Raw genomic sequence first — 18,173 nt, 5'->3', positions numbered from 1 at the left:
TGGACATAGGGGTATTCTACGCCAGTGATTCCCAAACAGGGTGCCTCCAGCTGTTGCAAAACTCCCAGCATGCCTGGACAGTTAACGGCTGTCCGGCAATACTGGGAGTTGTTGTTTTGCAACAGCTGAAGGCTCCATTTTGGAAACAGTGGCGTACCAGACGCTTTCATTTTTATTGGGGAGGGGCGAGGGGCCGTGTAGGGGTATGTGTATATGTAGTGTTTTTTACTTTTTATTTTATTTTGTGGTAGTGTAGTGTAGTGTAGTGTTTTTAGGGTACAGTCACACGGGCGGGGGGTTACAGCGAGTTTGAGCTGCCGTGCAAAATTTGCTGCATCGCAAACTTGCAGCCTGATACTCACTGTAAGCCCCTGCCCATGTGAATGTACCCTGTACATTCACAGGGGGGGGGGGGGGGGGGACCTCCAGCTGTTATAAAACTACAACTCCCAGCATGCACAGTCCATCAGTGCATGCTGGTAGTTATAGTTTTGCAACAGCTGGAGGCACACGGGTTGGGAAAAACACTGAGTTAGGAAACAGACAATGTTTCCCAACCAGTGTGCCTCCTGTTGTTGCAAAACCACAACTCCCAGCATTCTCAGGCATGCTGGGAGTAGTAGTTCGGCAACATCTTTAGAGCCAGATGTTGCCGAACTACAACTCCCAGCATGCTTGGAGTTGTAGTTTTGCAACATCTGGAGGACTACAGTTTGCAGACCACTAATACAGTGGTTCCCAATCTGTGCCCTTCCAGATGTTGCAAAACTACAACTCCCAGTATGCCAAAACTGTCCAGGCATGCTGGGAGTTGTGGTTCTGCAACATCTGAAGGGCCAGATGTTACAGAACTACAACTCCCAGCATGCCTGGACAGTAATGGCATGCTGAGAATGTGTAGTTTTGCAACATCTGGAAGGGCACAGTGGTCTCCAAACTGTGGACCTCCAGATGTTGCAAAACTACAACTCCCAGCATGCCCAGACGCCAAGGGCTGTCTGGGCATGCTGGGAGTTGTAGTTTACAAGGTCCCATTACAGCAATGCATGTCGCTTTACGGCGACGTGCATTGCTGTAAAGGGCCCGACCGCGGCTGAAGATCCACTCACCTGTCGCCGCTGCCACCGTCTCCGCCGCCGGGATCCGGGTCTTCAGGGACGAGGTAAGTATCGGGGCTGGGCCCCAGCACTCCCCCGTCCCCCGCCGCGTCCTCCGGTCTTCCTCCCGTCCTCTCCGGACTTCAAGGGGCTGGGCAGGACGGGAGGAAGTAACCTCCCCCCCCCCCCCTGCGATTGGTCGGTTAGTTAACCGACGGATCGCAGGGGGATCGGAGGAGGTGGCAGGCTTGCCACCTCGCTCCTAGGCTCCAGCATGGTCCTGGCTGTCTGTGACAGCCGGGATCATGCAAAATTACCGGGCGGTCAGGTCCCAGAGACCCGATCAGCCCGGTATCGCCGCAGATCGCAAGGGCGATTTCCCTTGCGATTTGCGGCGATCGCCGACATGGGGGGCCTGCATGGCCCCCCTCGGCGTTTGCCCTGGATTCCTGCTGAAGGATTTCAGCAGGCATCTGGTTCCGATCTCTGCCCGGCGAGCCGCAGAGACCGGAAAACGCCATGACGTTGTAGAACGTCATTGGTCCTTAAGGCCCAGGGTGCCATGACGTTCCACAACGTCATTGGTCCTTAAGAGGTTAAACTAAATCAAACTCCTTTAATGAAACATGTTCAGACGGTAGACCGCCCGTACAGAAACAAGGGGCCCGGGTCACCATTAGAGCTACTTTATTTTACATTAATGATGAATTATTTCTGCCCCCCACCTTAAAGGGGTACTCCAAAGGCCAAAAAAATGTTTTCATATCAACTGGTACCAGAAAGTTATACAGATTTGGAAATTACTTCTGTATAAAAATCTTAACCCTTCCAGTACTTATCAGCTGCTGTATGCTCCACAGGAAGTTGTGGTGTTCTTTCCAGTCTGACCACAGTGCTCTCTGCTTCCATGTCTGGAACTGTCCAGAGAAAGATAGGTTTGCTATGGGGCTTTACCCCGGCTCTGGACAGTTCCTGACACAGTCAGAGGCGTCAGCAGAGAGCTCTGTGGTCAGACTGGAAAGAACTAAATAACTTCCTCTGGAGCATACATCAGCTGATAAGTACTGGAATAGTTAAGAGTCTTAAATGGACATAACATAAAAATCTGTATAACTTTCTGACACGCTAGCTTCTAAGTACTTTATGGCATCTAGGGGCAAACTTCCTTACTGCCATGTTGCCAGGGTCGGCATTAGGGGAAATAGGGTAATGAAGAGACAGGGGGTGTAATAAAGAGGCAGGCAGATGTAATGAAGAGACAGGGGTAGTAATAAGGAGTCGGGTGTGTAATGAAGAGACAGGGGTGTGTAATGAAAAGAAACGGGGGTGTTATGAAGAAAAGGGGGTGTATAATGGGGAGATAGGTGAGTGTAATGGGGAGTAAGGGAAGTGTAATGAAGAGACAGGCGAGTGTAATGAAGAGACAGGAGAGTGTAATGAAGAAACAGTGTGTAATAAAGAGACGGAAGTGAAATTCTTGTCTGGGCTACATTTTCGATGTCTACTGCAAAAAAAAAACAAGACATAACTGGTTTGTAAAACACTGATATACCTAGTAATTCACAGTTTCTTGTAAGGAGGACACCTGACAGTCTCTCGGGGTTCATCCACAGTTCTCAATTACTCCTCTGAAACTCCTCCTGCATACAGATCAGTCGGACACGCTGAAAATGTGCATCTTGTGTCAGAAATGGTTAAAACATCCTGATTTCCATTCGATATCCCCGGATAACCCACTCTCATCTTCCGATAGACGGATCTGCTCACGGTAATAAGAATATTAAGGCAGAACATCGCTCCCGCAGGAACGCCAGCCATTTAATACCAGTTCAGAATAAAAGCTGTTTCCATCAAACGAATAAACTATGAAAGATACTTGACGGTCGGGACACGAATGTGAAGTGAAATCCAGCGGACACAGAGATGGAAAAGAATAATCAGGAGGTTGGGAAGGTTGGGTTAATGTACAGACAGGCGTCTCACGGCCATAAAGGGTATGCAGCACATTATGTCTACACTATTTCATCCAGCATTGCTTGGGATTTCTTTTAATTTTCATGCCTCCATGTCGTGATGGTAATGGTGCATAAAGATTTACTATTCATTTCCCACCTACATTAACAAGAAGAATTTATAACAGGATAAACAATCCCTGGTAGCCCAGTGGTACAGTGACAGGTCCAGGGTGGCCCAGAGATACAGAGTTTTTTTTTTCTTTTTTAATATACAATAATTTAATTAAATCTGTGGTAACACAAAACATTTTAAATAAAAGAGAAGATACATTTTTAGAAATCAAGAACTATTTGCTTCCAATTATTTACTATCTATCAAAAATCCATACGGATGTAACAAAAAAAATCCCTGGGCGCCCAATAATATCGGGCATTGGGGCAATAAGTAGTCACCTTTCTCACTACGTTGATTTATTTTTGAATGAATATGCTTTTTTTTACTTTGGACGAGTGCGTTATACTCTAATATCATTGAAGAGAAGGGATTGTGTGCAATAGAATATTTTTTAAATAATGACCCACTTATAGGTGACATCCAATCCAATTTTATATTAGAATCTATCAAATTCATATTATATCACAATATTTTTTCTTTTGATCAGAAAATATACAAACAGACCAGGGGCTGTGCGATGGGAACTTGTTTCGCCCCAAGTTACACAAACTTGTATAGGGGCCATTCGAGACCCTATTCATCGCACATTCCCCATGGTTCCACTGGAACATTTTATATTTTAAGCATTTTATAGATTACCTGTTTTTTTATATGGAGGGGCAGCCCTGAGGAAGCTACACAATTTGTTGACTTTTTAAATAATAATGATTGGGGTTTGAATTTTACTGTGAACTTCTCTGAGGAAAAAATAGTGTTTTTACATCTGGAAATTTTTTAAAAGCAAGACAATACCATTGGTACACGAACACACTTTAAAGGTGTTGATGTGAATAGTTTTTTAGACTTTGACAGTTGCCACTATCCTAAGTGGCTCCAAAATATCCCTTATGGGCAATATCGCAGGATAAGAAAAAATTTTAGCTCTCCACAAGATTACTGGGACCAATCTAAAATTATTTTTAAATGCTTTCGGGAGAAAAAAATATCCTAAAGAATTATTAAAAAATGCATTTTTGAAAGCAGGTTCTTCCCAACAAATTAATTTAATAAAATATAACAGCAACAAAGATAAAAATGAAAATTCTAAAAATAACAAATTTAAATTAAATGTTATTACTACTTATAACTGTGCCACACAAAAAATACGAGATATATTTAAAGGGGTATTCCAGGCCAAAACTTTTTTTTATATATCAACTGGCTTTGGAAAGTTAAACAGATTTGTAAATTACTTTGATTAAAAAATCTTAATCCTTCCAAAAGTTATTAGCTTCTGAAGTTTTCTGTCTAACTGCTCAATGATGATGTCACGTACCGGGATCTATGCATGATGGGAGAATATCCCCATAGGAGCAGGACAGTTCCCGGGACGTGAGTCATCAGAAAGCAGTTAGACAGAAAACAGCAACTCAACTTCAGAAGATAATAACTATTGGAAGGATTAAGATTTTTTAATAGAAGTAATTTACAAATCTGTTTAACTTTCCGGAGCCAGTTGATATATAAAAAAAAGTTTTGGCCTGGAATACCCCTTTAATAAACATTGGCCAGCAGTATATAAAGATCCTATTTTACAGAAAATACTTCCCAAAAAACCTGGACTTGCCTTCAGACGAGCGAGGACCCTCCGAATACGTTCTAGCACAAATAATATGTCAAATGAATGTGTCTCTCTGTTAATTGAAGGTACATTTCCATGTAATAAAACTAGATGCTTATGTTGTTTCTGTGAATTGTCCCCTTCATAAAATCTATCAAGTCCCATTACACAGGTGAAAAATTCACTCTTAAAGGCCGCTTTAAATGTTCCTCTATGTATGTGGTCAATTTGATCACCTGCATATGTGGGCTGCAGTATGTGGGCCGTACGATCTATACTGGCCCGCATGAATAAACACAGGCCCAATATAAATAAAAAATTCCAATTGCATAGTGTATCACGCCATGTTACTGCCAAACACGGCGAAGAGTGTATTTCAATTAAATTTTGCATTCTGGAATCCATACCTGTTGAACATCCATACCGCTACCAATGATTAATTAACCGGGAGTGCTTCTGGATTTTCAGGTTAAATTCTCTTTGGCCCCTTGGCTTGAATGAGATTATTGAAAAAAACACATAGCAAGTATTTGTCATGTCTGTCCTGGTCTGTGTTCACACACAACTATTGGATTTGCTGTGTGTGTAAAGTTTTATGTTCCCTGGTCAGGGAATATTTAATGTCTCTGGCTTTTTTAGCCTCAGCCTCTGTTAGCCAATTACCTTTATGGAGTGTCTATTTAATGTCAGCCCAGTCTAGCCTTTGGGCTGGTGATTGACTTCATTTCATCCTGACTTGCTAACATGCTGGACATGTTGCTGGTGATTAACTTCCTTTACTGATGGACTTCCTGATGTCTAGCTGCTAACATGCTCGCTATGCTGCTAATGTAGGCTTGGTGAAACACTCTTTGTTTGAGCTTTTAATCTATTATCTCTGTCTTAGCATGCACTTTTTATTTTCTGGTTTTAGCCATGTTAGGTGGCATGCTCTTAGTGGATTTTAGGCTGTGTTTGTTTAGTCGGTTTTAGAATTTGCTTATCCTTTCTGCTATGTGTCTGTTCACACTGTGTTTTCTCTTTTATCCGTTTATGAGAAGTTCTGTGTTTGATATTTCTATTTTCCTACTGGACCAGCATCCTGACCACACGGTGGAGTGTGCTGCTGGCCAGTAGTCTATTTGGATTTATTATTAATGGCTGTTACGCTGAGCACTCCGGGCCCCCTGCTGGCCTCGAAGCGCTCACAGCGTGTGTCCCCAGGCAGCGCTCCGGCGTCACAGCGTGTGCATCCCTGCTCTCTAGGGCGCGGGACTCTTAGATCTTAAGGACCAGAGCACAGGTGATTGGTGCCTGGTCCAAAGTGGTTCATTAAGCTTTGTGAGAGGGAGTGCTGTTTGGACTTAATTAGGCCTCAGCTGTGCACTGCCTATAAGTACCGTCTCCTCCCTCAGCCTCCTGCCGGATATTTGTTGCCTTTGTGCCTGAGAGAAAGCATTCCTTGCTCCTGTGTTACCCTGCCTGTTGCCGTTCCCGTTGCTATTGACTTCCGCCTTTGAACCTGAGCCGCCTGCCCTGACCATTTGCTACGTCTGACTACGCCTTTGCCTGATCCTCTTGTACCTTGCCTTATCTCAGCAGCCAGAGAGGTTGAGTCGCTACTGGGTGGAATGACCTTGGGGTTACTTGCCGCAGCAAGTCCATCCCGCTTTGCGGCGGGCTCTGGTGAAAACCAGTAACTCCTTAGACTCTGTTCCCCTGGTACGGCCCACATCATCACCTCTCTGGCACAGCGGATCCACCACCAGCCTCCGCTACCAGCCCGAATCCTGACAATGGCTACTCCTATAGTGGAGTGGAGTGTCCAGTTTGTGTGTTCAGTGTGAACAGTGTTCTATAAATATATCCTGTGTATCTAGGCATCCCTATTACCTGTCCATGGGGACTTCGTGTCTACTGGAGGTTTGCATAGGGAATGTGAATATTTCTGATTAGCTATAGATCCCTGTTTCTGGTCCATAGTGACTTTGTGTCTACTGGATGTTCTGGGGGATTATGCTATATTCCTGTCTGTTCCTAAAGTCTGCTGACTTATCCATTTTCCTGTCTGGTGTTTTGAACTCAGTATATTAGTTCTTGATTTCAGATCTTTGGAGTGCATGACTACTGAACTTTAGTGTCCACTGTTCATGACCATGGATCTATAGTATCCTCTGTTCACTACCACTGAGTCCTCTGTTCATGTCCGCTGATCTATAGGGTCCCTGACAGTATTTTGAGATATTTTTTTGTAACTAATTATTCTTATACATTCCTAAATATATATATATATACATATATATATATATATATATATATATATATATATATATATATACACATATTGTATACATTTTTTTAACCTTTTTATGCTTGGTAATACTATGTACTATTTTATGAATCAGGTAATTTTACGAATCAGGTGATGTTTTCAGTGATGTCATTTCCTGTGATGTAGCTAAGTATTTAAATGAATTATTTTCTTCTGTCATACATGTCTGATGACGAGGGCAGCTCACCCTTGAAACGCGTTACATGTAATTTTGTATGAATAAACTCGATCTCTCTTACCCTATTCCGGTTCCAGGATAGCGCTTCATTTGTTCCTTATCCTTTGCACGCTTCCAGCGTGCCTCTTCCTTCATACTTGTGCTCACGAATGTATGAATGGAGCCAGCAGCAGTCCGTGAGGGAACCACCAGTACCTGCATGTCCAGCCAGGATCTGCATTTATCAAGCCTACTGAGCATTGTGCCACCTTGTTTGCACAACAACACCTTGTGGGTAAATTTCAATCAGTGCATTCTCATGAAGTACTTTTACATACTTCCCATTGGAGCACTCTCTCATCTCTTTTTAGCTGTTGGCCCAAGAGATGGTGTTCCGTCCCTGGAGTTCCCAGTCAGTCCTGGTGGACCATTGGTGCAGTGCTCAGTCCCCAATGGGCCAGTGGTGGAGCTCCCAGTCCCTGCTGGACCATTGGTGCAGTGCTAAGTCCCTGGTGGACCAGTGGTTCACTGCCAAGTCTATGGTGGACCAGCGGTACAGTGCTCAGTCTCTGGTGGACAAGTGGTGGAGTACCTAGTCCCTGGTCGACCAGTGGTGGAGTGCCTAGTCCCTGGTGGACCAGCTGTTTATAAAAATCTCTTTATGCCTAGTCCCTGATGGACCAGTGGTGGAGTGCCTAGTCCCTGGTCGACCAGTGGTGGAGTGCCTAGTCCCTGGTCGACCAGTGGTGGAGTGCCTAGTCCCTGGTGGACCAGTTGTTTGTAAAAATCTCTTAATACAAATTTCTACTGATCCAAATAATAAATAAAAGTGGATTATTTGATACATAAAATGGTATATTATTTTCTAGTTATTTGCCATTCCTGGACGTGATTTTTATAAGGTCACCATATAGCTTAAGCATTCATCAGTGCAATGATGTTCTCTATAGAATATCCAGTCACCACATGTAAATATGGGCCCCCTATCTATATTTAATATACAATGTACAAGCAATAGACATGGATTCTCTGACGCATAGCATCACCTTATTCCATTATGCCTGGTAAATTCTATCTAGTGACTGGCTGCTCATAGAAGACAGAACATTCTGTCATCAGATCTCCTACAATACATAGTCCTGTGGAAACATGAAAACAGCACATGGGGGCGGAAACCCACTCCAGAGTGAAACCATCAATAAAACAAAAATTACGCTAAAAATAAAATACTCCAGGGTATTCCGACGAGCACCTTGCCTTTGATGTACAGCTCACCCACTCCTCATCTCCAGAGCCACTAAAACCACAACGCTCAAAGCAACAAAGCCCTGAATCCTCCGGTACAGCTGCTCTCCTGCCCATTGATCTGGTACTCAATATTTATAGAAATTATTTAATCCAACAACCATAAAAACATGAACAGAATGTCCAAAAAGTAAGAGGAAAACATAATTATAATTGAAATTATGGATGAGTAAAAAAGTTGTGGATATTTATATATCTTATGCAGTATATGTTATAAACATTATAATACAGCCCCTTATGTACTAGAATATAATTACTATAATACTGCTCCATATGTACAAGAATATAACTACTATAATGCTGCCCCCTATGTACAAGAATATAACTACTATAATACTGCTTCCTATGTACAATAAAACTACTAAAATACTGCTCCTATATACAAGAATATAACTACTATAATACTGCTCTTATATACAAGAATATACCTACTATAATACTGTTCCTATATACAAGAATATAACTACTATAATACTGTCTCCTATATACAAGAATATAACTACTATAATACTGCCTCCTATATACAAGAATATAACTACTATAATACTGCCTCCTATATGCAAGAATATAACTACTATAATACTGCCTCCTATATACAAGAATATAACTACTACAATACTGCTCCTACGTACAGGAATATAACTAATATAATACTGCTCCTATATACAAGAATATAACTCTTATAATATTGCTCCTATATACAAGAATATAACTACTATAATACTTCTCCTATGTACGATAATATAATTACTATAATACTCCTCCTACATAGAAGTATATAACTACTATAATACTGCCCCTATGTACAAGAAGATAAACCAAGTAGTTCTATGGTTGTTAATAATACATAGTAAAATTATTAGGATTATTTGTGAGTGGCGCCATCTCTTCCTTTGCTTAGACAGTGAATATATTATGGATATCTTGGATCACTGCAGGAATTCAGAAGTCAGCTTATTTTAAACGCTTAGAAACAAAAATATTGGGTGAATGGCAACAGAGGAGTCCTTACCAGGGATGGATGTGTTTATTTTTAAGACTCTTGGGTTAAGCTGTGGTTACTCGACCTGTGCTGAGTCCTCAGAGTGTGTGCCGCTCTGTACTACTGTGATCTATAAAAAAGAGGATTTTTTTTACTTTTATCTGTCTAATCCACTGACATTACGTTTATATACCCCTTGTCTGGGGTACGGATTTATTTTTGGCGTCTGATTGCAAATTAAAATACATTTTTGGATCTGGTCTGGGGTGTAAATTTAGTCCTCAGTCTGATCTGGGGATCTGAAATTATTTTAGGGTGTAGTCTATGCTTTGAATTAAAGGTCTGGTCTAATTTTGGGGTCTAGTTTGGGGTCGGAAATACAGGTTGTGTCTAGGGCTTGAATTTTTATTGGTGTCTGGTTTGCGATATAATTAATTTAAGGGGTTTGAGTGGACTAGTGGTCTGGACTGTTTTAAGCCACTCTGCAAATTCTATTTATGTGGCTACCACCACTAGTGTTTCCGAATTCAGAAGCCATGGTTGAAGAGCTAGTTTATGTTCTCAAAGGGGGGCCTCCATCATTACCCATTGACCTGATAGATGATTGAGTTTCTCTACCTGGTGGTTCGGTGATTTTGTGTTATAATGGAAATCCTTTGTTATCCAACTCTGTCCTGACTTCAGCCAAGATGATCCAGACGAAAATCAGCTCGATCGACCTCTTCTCGAAGGAGAATGGTCCATGTTCTTACTATGGATTAATATCAGGATAGACTATTCTGAAGTCTCTCCATACACTAGACCCAGTACTGTTAACAGTTAAACCTCTGAGGCAGGAATGTATTTTACTCCAAGCCTAGACTTCATCTGGTGTCAAGTTCTCAAGTCTGTTGACTCTCAAAGAGACGAAATCTTGACAGGGCCTCCCAAAACCTGTGTGGGAATAGGTGAAGGAATATGACAGATCAAGTTCTTCTGTATAACAGATTACGAAGTTTATTTTTTAAGTAGTTGAAGACACAAGCTGTGTACTCTACAAGAATATAACACCAAAGCCACGTAGATATTATACAAACACTGTCGACAACTGAAACTGGGGAAAGATTAAATAAGACATGGCAGCCAATTGAAAATGCAACTCTGCATCTCTGCCATTGAGTATCTTAATGTTTTTGATAAACATATGCTCTTCGAGCTCTTGGTTTGTTGAGTACATTTGTAATTATTAGTTCTTCATTAGGGCATTTTGTATACCTAAAATTAAGTCCATCTGATGTCCCATTCACATACAATGTGGCCATACAAGTGTATATGTCTTAACTCTTTGAGTTGTAGGTCTAGGTATAACCACCAGATTTGGTCTCCCAAAACCTCATAACACAGTTCATATTCATTCTCCCTCTACTTAGCTTTTCTCCACCACATAGACTTCTTAGAAGCACCTAATGTCAACCACTCATACAAACAGTTCTGAGGGTTAGTATTGGACATATTATTAATAAGGTCACATAGTGCCTCAACCCCGGGACCTCTAGACCTTAGAGGCTAATTGTTCCCTTCAAAACTATCTCCAAATGGGCTTTTCATCTGCTACTTTCATTATTTTGACAGGTTCCGGGCCCAGGATGCTATGGTCCTCTGGAGAAGGGTCATTGTTAGGGTTCTGGCAGTGCATCTACTCTCCTTGCTAGGTCACTCTGTCTTGAAAGGTTTATTTAGATAGAGGTTAAGGCAATGAACTCTTTATCCTGGCTTAAGGAGGTCTGAGCTTTGTTTTTTCTCTGAGGGGACCTGACGAAGAGAGCAGCACACTCTTAAAACTTGTTGTCCTTAGCAATTTTATTATTTTCTAGTCCTGTCCATTCTATCAGGTTAGGTTAACCCTTTCTTCCAATAGCACTAGGAATGCCATTTGGAGACATCCTATTATTGATTGCTGACTCCCAGAGATCATCTGGCACATCGGAGGCTTCACTGCGAGTCCATCTTGATTCATTTACCCTGGGATCCGGGACAGTCTGACCCTGCTGATTGGTCAAAGTGAAGAGAAAATTACCCTCTAATAAGTGCTCAGATCCTTTTTAAACAGCAGAAACTCCTCTTTTATTGGTATGGATCCATAACAATAAAATAGTTATTTTAGCAATTTTTCGGACTTTCTTGCTGTATAAAAAGGATCAGCGCTCCCATTATAGGGTCATTTTTTCTTTACTTTGGCATTTCCTTTGCGGGACTCTTCTTGAAGGATCCTGGGACCTGGCGGCTTAAACCACAGATCCATATACCCTATTAAAGGTGATATGTGCAATTTTCTTGCACATAAGACGAGAGCTTTTTTGGCTGAAACCTGTGTATAACATCATAAGGATAATACACAAGGCCCAAGGTGGTCCTTTTTAACTTGCCCTGCTGATTGGTGACACTGTAGGACCTACAATATCTTATGGCAAAGTCAGTTTAAATTACTTAAGTTGTGAAATGAACACGGTTATTGTTATTTACGGTGATATGGATATGAATATTGACTCTCGCCAGCTTACGATCTCTATTAATTTTATGTCCCATGAAATGTGAAATAGTTGTGATTTTTCATTTTTATGCTTCCGCGGTATTTAGGTTTAGCTGATAGCGCAGTCGTTTTCCCATCTTATGATCCCTGAATGTACCTATGTTTTATAGCAGCTGCTTTGGTGAGCAAATACTTCTTACTTTGTCTCCCAGGAAACATTGTGATGGATGAGGACGGCATAAGAGAGCGATGTAGGAGGGTGCTGGGCAAGACAGGAAAGCGAACTTCAGCCTCACTGAAAATTATATGACAACACCAGGGAATGGATTGCCTTATCAAGGGTTATATATATCAATGGCAACCGATGCATTCAATGGAAAGGGTCTCAGAGACATATTTAAATACAAATTCCCGGGGAATTGCTTCTTAAGTTCTATGATTTGTACCATAAATGGAAACCATAAGTCCAAGAGGAGTCTTCAGTTTATGGACATCACAGTTAGAACATACCAACACGACTGCTGCCTACACGTTTCATGTTTGAGAACATGCAAATACAACTGCTGCCTACATGTTTCATGTTTTAGAACATACAAATACAACTGACGTCTACACATTTCATGTTTGAGAACATACAAAGACGACTGCCGCTTACACGCTTCAAGTTTGAGAACATATAAACACAAATACTCCCTACAGGTTTCATACTTGAGAGCCGCCTTAGCTTCTTAACCCCTTAAGGACCAGGCACGTGAGTGTACGTCCTGGCACCCTGGACTTTAAGGACCAGGCACGTACTGATACGTCCTGGCGTTTTCCGGTCTCTGCCGTGCGCCGGGCAGAGATCGGAAGCGGATGCCTGCTGAAATGCTTCAGCAGGCATCCAGGGCAAACGCCGAGGGGGGACATGTAGGCCCCCCATGGCGGCAATCATCGCAAATCGCGAGGGAAATCGCCCCTGCGATCTGCGGCGATACCGGGCTGATCGGGTCTCTGGGACCCGAGCGCCCGGTAATTTTGCATGATCCCGGTTGTCACAGACAGCCAGGACCATGCTGGAGTATAGGAGCGAGGTGGCAAGCCTGCCACCTCCTCCTATCCCCTGCGATTCCTCGGTTAGCTAACCGACCAATCGCAGGGGGGGGGGGGGGGGTTGCCGAACTACTACTTCCAGCATGCCTGAGAATGCTGGGAGTTGTGGTTTTGCAACAACTGGAGGCACACTGGTTGGGAAACATTGTCTGTTTCCTAACTTAGTGTTTCCCAACCCATGTGCCTCCAGCTGTTGCAAAACTTTAACTACCAGCATGCACTGATAGACCGTGCATGCTGCGAGTTGTAGTTTACCAACAGCTGGAGGTCCCCCCCCCCCCCCTGTGAATGTACAGGGTACATTCACATGGGCAGGGGGCTTACAGTGAGTATCAGGCTGCAAGTTTGCGATGCAGCAAATTTTGCACGGCAGCTCAAACTCGCAGCGGGAAACTCGCTGTAATCCCCCGCCCGTGTGACTGTACCCTAAAAACACTACACTACACTAACACAAAATAAAAAGTAAAAAACACTACATATACACATACGCCTACACAGCCCCCCTCCCCAATAAAAATGAAAAACGTCTGGTACGCCACTGTTTCCAAAACGGAGCCTCCAGCTGTTGCAAAACAACAACTCCCAGCATTGCCGGACAGCCGTTGACTGTCCAAGCGTGCTGGGAGTTTTGCAACAGCTGGAGGCACCTTTTTTACACTAACACGCTGGTATTGCCCTATACTGTTCATTTTGACAAGAGGTAAAAGGGAAAAAAGCCCCCCAGAATTTGTAATGCAATTTCTCCCAACTACGGAGATACCCCATATGTGGGCGCAAAGTGCTCTGGGAGTGCACAACAAGGCCCAGAAGGGAGAGTGCACCATGTACATTTGAGGTGATTTGCACAGGGGTGGCTGATTGTTACAGCGGTTTTGACAAACGCAAAAAAAAAACAAAAAAACACATGTGACCCCATTTCAGAAACTACACCCCTCACGGAATGTAATGAGGGGTACAGTGGTAATTTACACCCCACTGGTGTCTGACAGATCTTTGGAACAGTGGGCTGTGTAAATCAAAAATTTTGTACAGCCCACTGTTCCAAAGATCTGACAGACACCAGTGGGGGTAAATGCTCACTTTACTCCTTGTTACGTTCCTCAAGGGGTCTAGTTTCCAAAATGGTGCTTCCTAAATGCGACATGCCCCACAATACAAAATTTGTTCTCCAAAAGCCAAATATGACTCCTTCTCTTCTGAGCATTGTAGTTCGCCCGTAGTGCACTTCAGGTCCACTTATGGGGTACCTTCATACTCAGAAGAGATGGAGTTACAAATTTTGGGGGGTCTTTTCTGCTATTAACCCTTGCAAAAATGTGAAATTTGGGGGGAAACACACATTTTAGTGAAATTTTTTTACATATGCAAAAGTCGTGAAACCCCTGTGGGGTATTAAGGCTCACTTTATTCCTTGCTACATTCTTCAAGGGGTCTAGTTTTCAAAATGGTATGCCATGTGTTTTTTTTTTTGCTGTTCTGGCACCATAGGGGCTTCCCAAATGCAACATGTCCCCCAAAAACCATTTCAGAAAAACGTACTCTCCAAAATCCCCTTGTCGCTCCTTCGCTTCTGAGCCCTCTACTGCGCCCGCCGAACAATTTACATAGGCATATGAGGTATTTGCTTACTCGAGAGAAATTGGGCTACAAATATAAGTATAAATTTTCTCCTTTTACCCCTTGTAAAAATTAAAAAATTGGGTCTACAAGAACATGCGAGTGTAAAAAATGAAGATTGTGAATTTTCTCCTTCACTTTGCTGCTATTCCTAAAGGGTTAAAACGCTGACTGAATGTCATTTTGAATACTTTGGGGGTGCAGTTTTTATAATGGGGTATTTCTAATATGAAGACCCTTCAAATCCACTTCAAACCTGAACTGGTCCCTGAAAAATAGTGAGTTTGAAAATTTTGTGAAAAATTGCTGCTGAACTTTGAAGCCCTCTGATGTCTTCCAAAAGTAAAAACATGTCAATTTTATGATGCAGTCATAAAGTAGACATATTGTATATGTGAATCAAAAAATTTTTTTATTTGGAATATCCATTTTCCTTACAAGCAGAGAGCTTCAAAGTTAGAAAATGCTAAATTTTAAATTTTTTCATCAAATTTTGTAATTTTTCACTAAGAAACGATGCAAGTATCGACAACATTTTACCTATAACATAAATTAGAATATGTCACGAAAAAACAGTCTCGGAATCAGAATGATAGGTAAAAGCATCCCAGAGTTATTAATGTTTAAAATGACAGTGGTCAGATGTTCAAAAAATGCTCTGGTCCTAAGGTGTAAAATGGCCTGGTCCTTAAGGGGTTAAGTTCTATGATTTGTACCATAAATGGAAACCATAAGTCCAAGAGAAGTCTTCAGTTTATATACATCACAGTTAGAACATACAAACTCGACTGCTGCCTACATATTTAACCCCTTAAGGACCGGAGGTTTTTCCGTTTTTGCATTTTCGTTTTTTGCTCCTTGCCTTTAAAAAATCATAACTCTTTCAAATTTACACCTAAAAATCCATATGATGGCTTATTTTTTGCGCCACCAATTCTACTTTGTAATGACGTCAGTCATTTTGCCCAAAAATCTATGGTGAAGCGGGAAAAAAAATCATTGTGCGACAAAATTGAAAAAAAAAACGCTGTTTTGTAACTTTTGGGGGCTTCCGTTTCTACGTAGTACATTTTTCGGTAAAAATGACACCTGATATGTATTCTGTAGGTCCATACGATTAAAATGATACCCTACTTATATAGGTTTGATTTTGTCGGACTTCTGGAAAAAATCATAACTACATGCAGGAAAATTAATACGTTTAAAATTGTCATCTTCTGACCCCTATAACTTTTTTATTTTTCCGTGTATGGGGCGGTATGAGGGCTCATTTTTTGCGCCGTGATCTGAAGTTTTTAACGGTACCATTTTTGCATTGATAGGACTTATTGATCACTTTTTATTCATTTTTAAATGATATAAAAAGTGACCAAAAATGCACTATTTTGGACTTTGGAATTTTTTTGCGCGCACGCCATTGACCGAGCGGTTTAATTAATGATATATTTTTATAATTCGGACATTTCCGCACGCGGTGATACCACATATGTTTATTTTTATTTTTATTTACACTGTGTTTTTTTTTTTATTGGAAAAGGGGGGTGATTCAAACTTTTAATAGGGGAGGAGTTAAATGATCTTTATTCACTTTTTTTTTTCACTTTTTTTTTGCAGTGTTATAGGTCCCATAGGGACCTATAACACTGCACACACTGATCTTCTATGTTGATCACTGGTTTCTCATAAGAAACCAGTGATCAACGATTCTGCCGGATGACTGCTCATGCCTGGATCTCAGGCACTGAGCAGTCATTCGGCGATCGGACAGCGAGGAGGCAGGTAGGGGCCCTCCCGCTGTCCTGTCAGCTGTTCGGGATGCCGCGATTTCACCGCGGCTATCCCGAACAGCCCACTGAGCTAGCCGGGATGCTTTCGGTTTCACTTTAGACGCGGCGTTCAACTTTGAACGCCGCGTCTAAAGGGTTAATAGCGCGCGGCACAGCGATCAATGCCGCGCGCTATTAGCCACGGGTCCCGGCCGTTGTTAGAGGCCGGGCCCGACCCGCTATGACGCGGGGCCACGCCGTGGCCCCGCGTTATAGATCGGGAGTGGACACATGACGTTCCAGTACGTCATGTGTCCTTAAGGGGTTAAAGTTTGAAAACATACAAATACAAATGCTGCCTACATGTTTCATGTTTGAGAACATACAAACATGACTGCTGCCTACACGTTTCATGTTTGAGAACATACAAATTACAAATGCTGCCTACACGTTCCATGCTTCAGGCAGAAGATAAAGAAAGCTGGAGATGTCTAGGAATAGTCATAGTTTTCCACTTTATTTCAGTTGACTAAAGGTTCAGTCAACTGAAATGATGCGATTGGCTGTACGGGCATGCTGGGAGTTAAAATTTAGCAAAATCTAGATGGCCACATTTTGAGACCACTGGTTTAGAGTCCCTTGTTTTTCAACTTGCAGTGTAGTGGCAGTGATCCTGCCAAGCATCTCTCCATACTACACAACTAAGTGATAAAGCTATGAAGTAGGTGATAGACTGCCCTAGGCTAATAAAACATTATGGCAGTGTAAATAGTTATTTGCCTTTGCAAGACTCAGAATGGTCACTAGAGTGTTTACGCATTAAAGACTGAGCCAGAGTAAAAGCAAACTGTATACCATGGATATAACCAGTCGAAGGCTGGGCAGATCCTCCACTTGCCTTCTGAATTATTTATGCTTTTACAACCAGAGGGAAGAGTTAACCTGTATACGCATATTCCAAGATATGATCTTTCATCAGGAGGCATTGGAAACTCATTAGGAAAACATTATTCTAGATGATTCTGCCATATGTGCCGGTCTGGATCCATAGCACTGAACCAGTCGAAACATCAAATCCTATTCATACCCAGGTTAATAGCCCACACAGAACCACAGAGCTAACAATTCAATGAGTTACTCCAACATTTCTGAGAAAGCTGGGTTACAACATGAATCGCATAGTTGTGTTCTTTTACATAGGCGGCATTATAGAAATTATATTCTTGTACAAAGGAGCAGTATTAAAGTAGTTGTATTCTTGCATATAGGAGGCAGTATTATAGTAGTTCTATTCTTGTATATAGGAGGCAGTATTATAGTAGTTATATTCTTGTATATAGGAGACAGTATTATAGTAGTTATATTCTTGTATATAGAAGCAGTATTATTGTAGTTATATTCTTGTACATAGGAGCAGTATTATAGTAGTTATATTCTTGTATATAGGAGCAGTATTATAGTAGTTATATTCTTGTATATAGGGGCAGTATTATAGTAGTTATATTCTTGTATATAGGAGCAGTATTATAGTAGTTATATTCTTGTATATAGGAGCAGTATTATAGTAGTTATATTCTTGTATATAGGGGGCAGTAATATAGTAGTTA

The 18,173-nt window shown here is 41.7% G+C and overlaps 1 protein-coding gene across 10 annotated transcripts in view; it reads right to left on the bottom strand.

Annotated features, from left to right (window-relative positions):
- The window catches only part of OGFOD3 (2-oxoglutarate and iron dependent oxygenase domain containing 3), a 452,864-nt gene that overhangs the window by 152,027 nt on the left and 282,664 nt on the right, over positions 1 to 18,173 (bottom strand). Inside the window, exon 10 of one of the 10 annotated variants that reach the window (XR_008849657.1) lies at positions 3,195 to 3,209. The exons of the other annotated variants lie outside the window; for them this stretch is intronic. The gene's annotated coding sequence lies outside the window, so the exon portion shown is untranslated. Of the gene's footprint in view, positions 1 to 3,194; positions 3,210 to 18,173 lie in introns of those variants that run through there. 10 annotated transcript variants of the gene reach the window in all.

This window comes from Hyla sarda, chromosome 13 (genome assembly GCF_029499605.1).
Source record: "Hyla sarda isolate aHylSar1 chromosome 13, aHylSar1.hap1, whole genome shotgun sequence".
Lineage (NCBI taxonomy): Eukaryota > Metazoa > Chordata > Amphibia > Anura > Hylidae > Hyla > Hyla sarda.
This window is presented reverse-complemented; position numbering and strand designations above follow the sequence as displayed.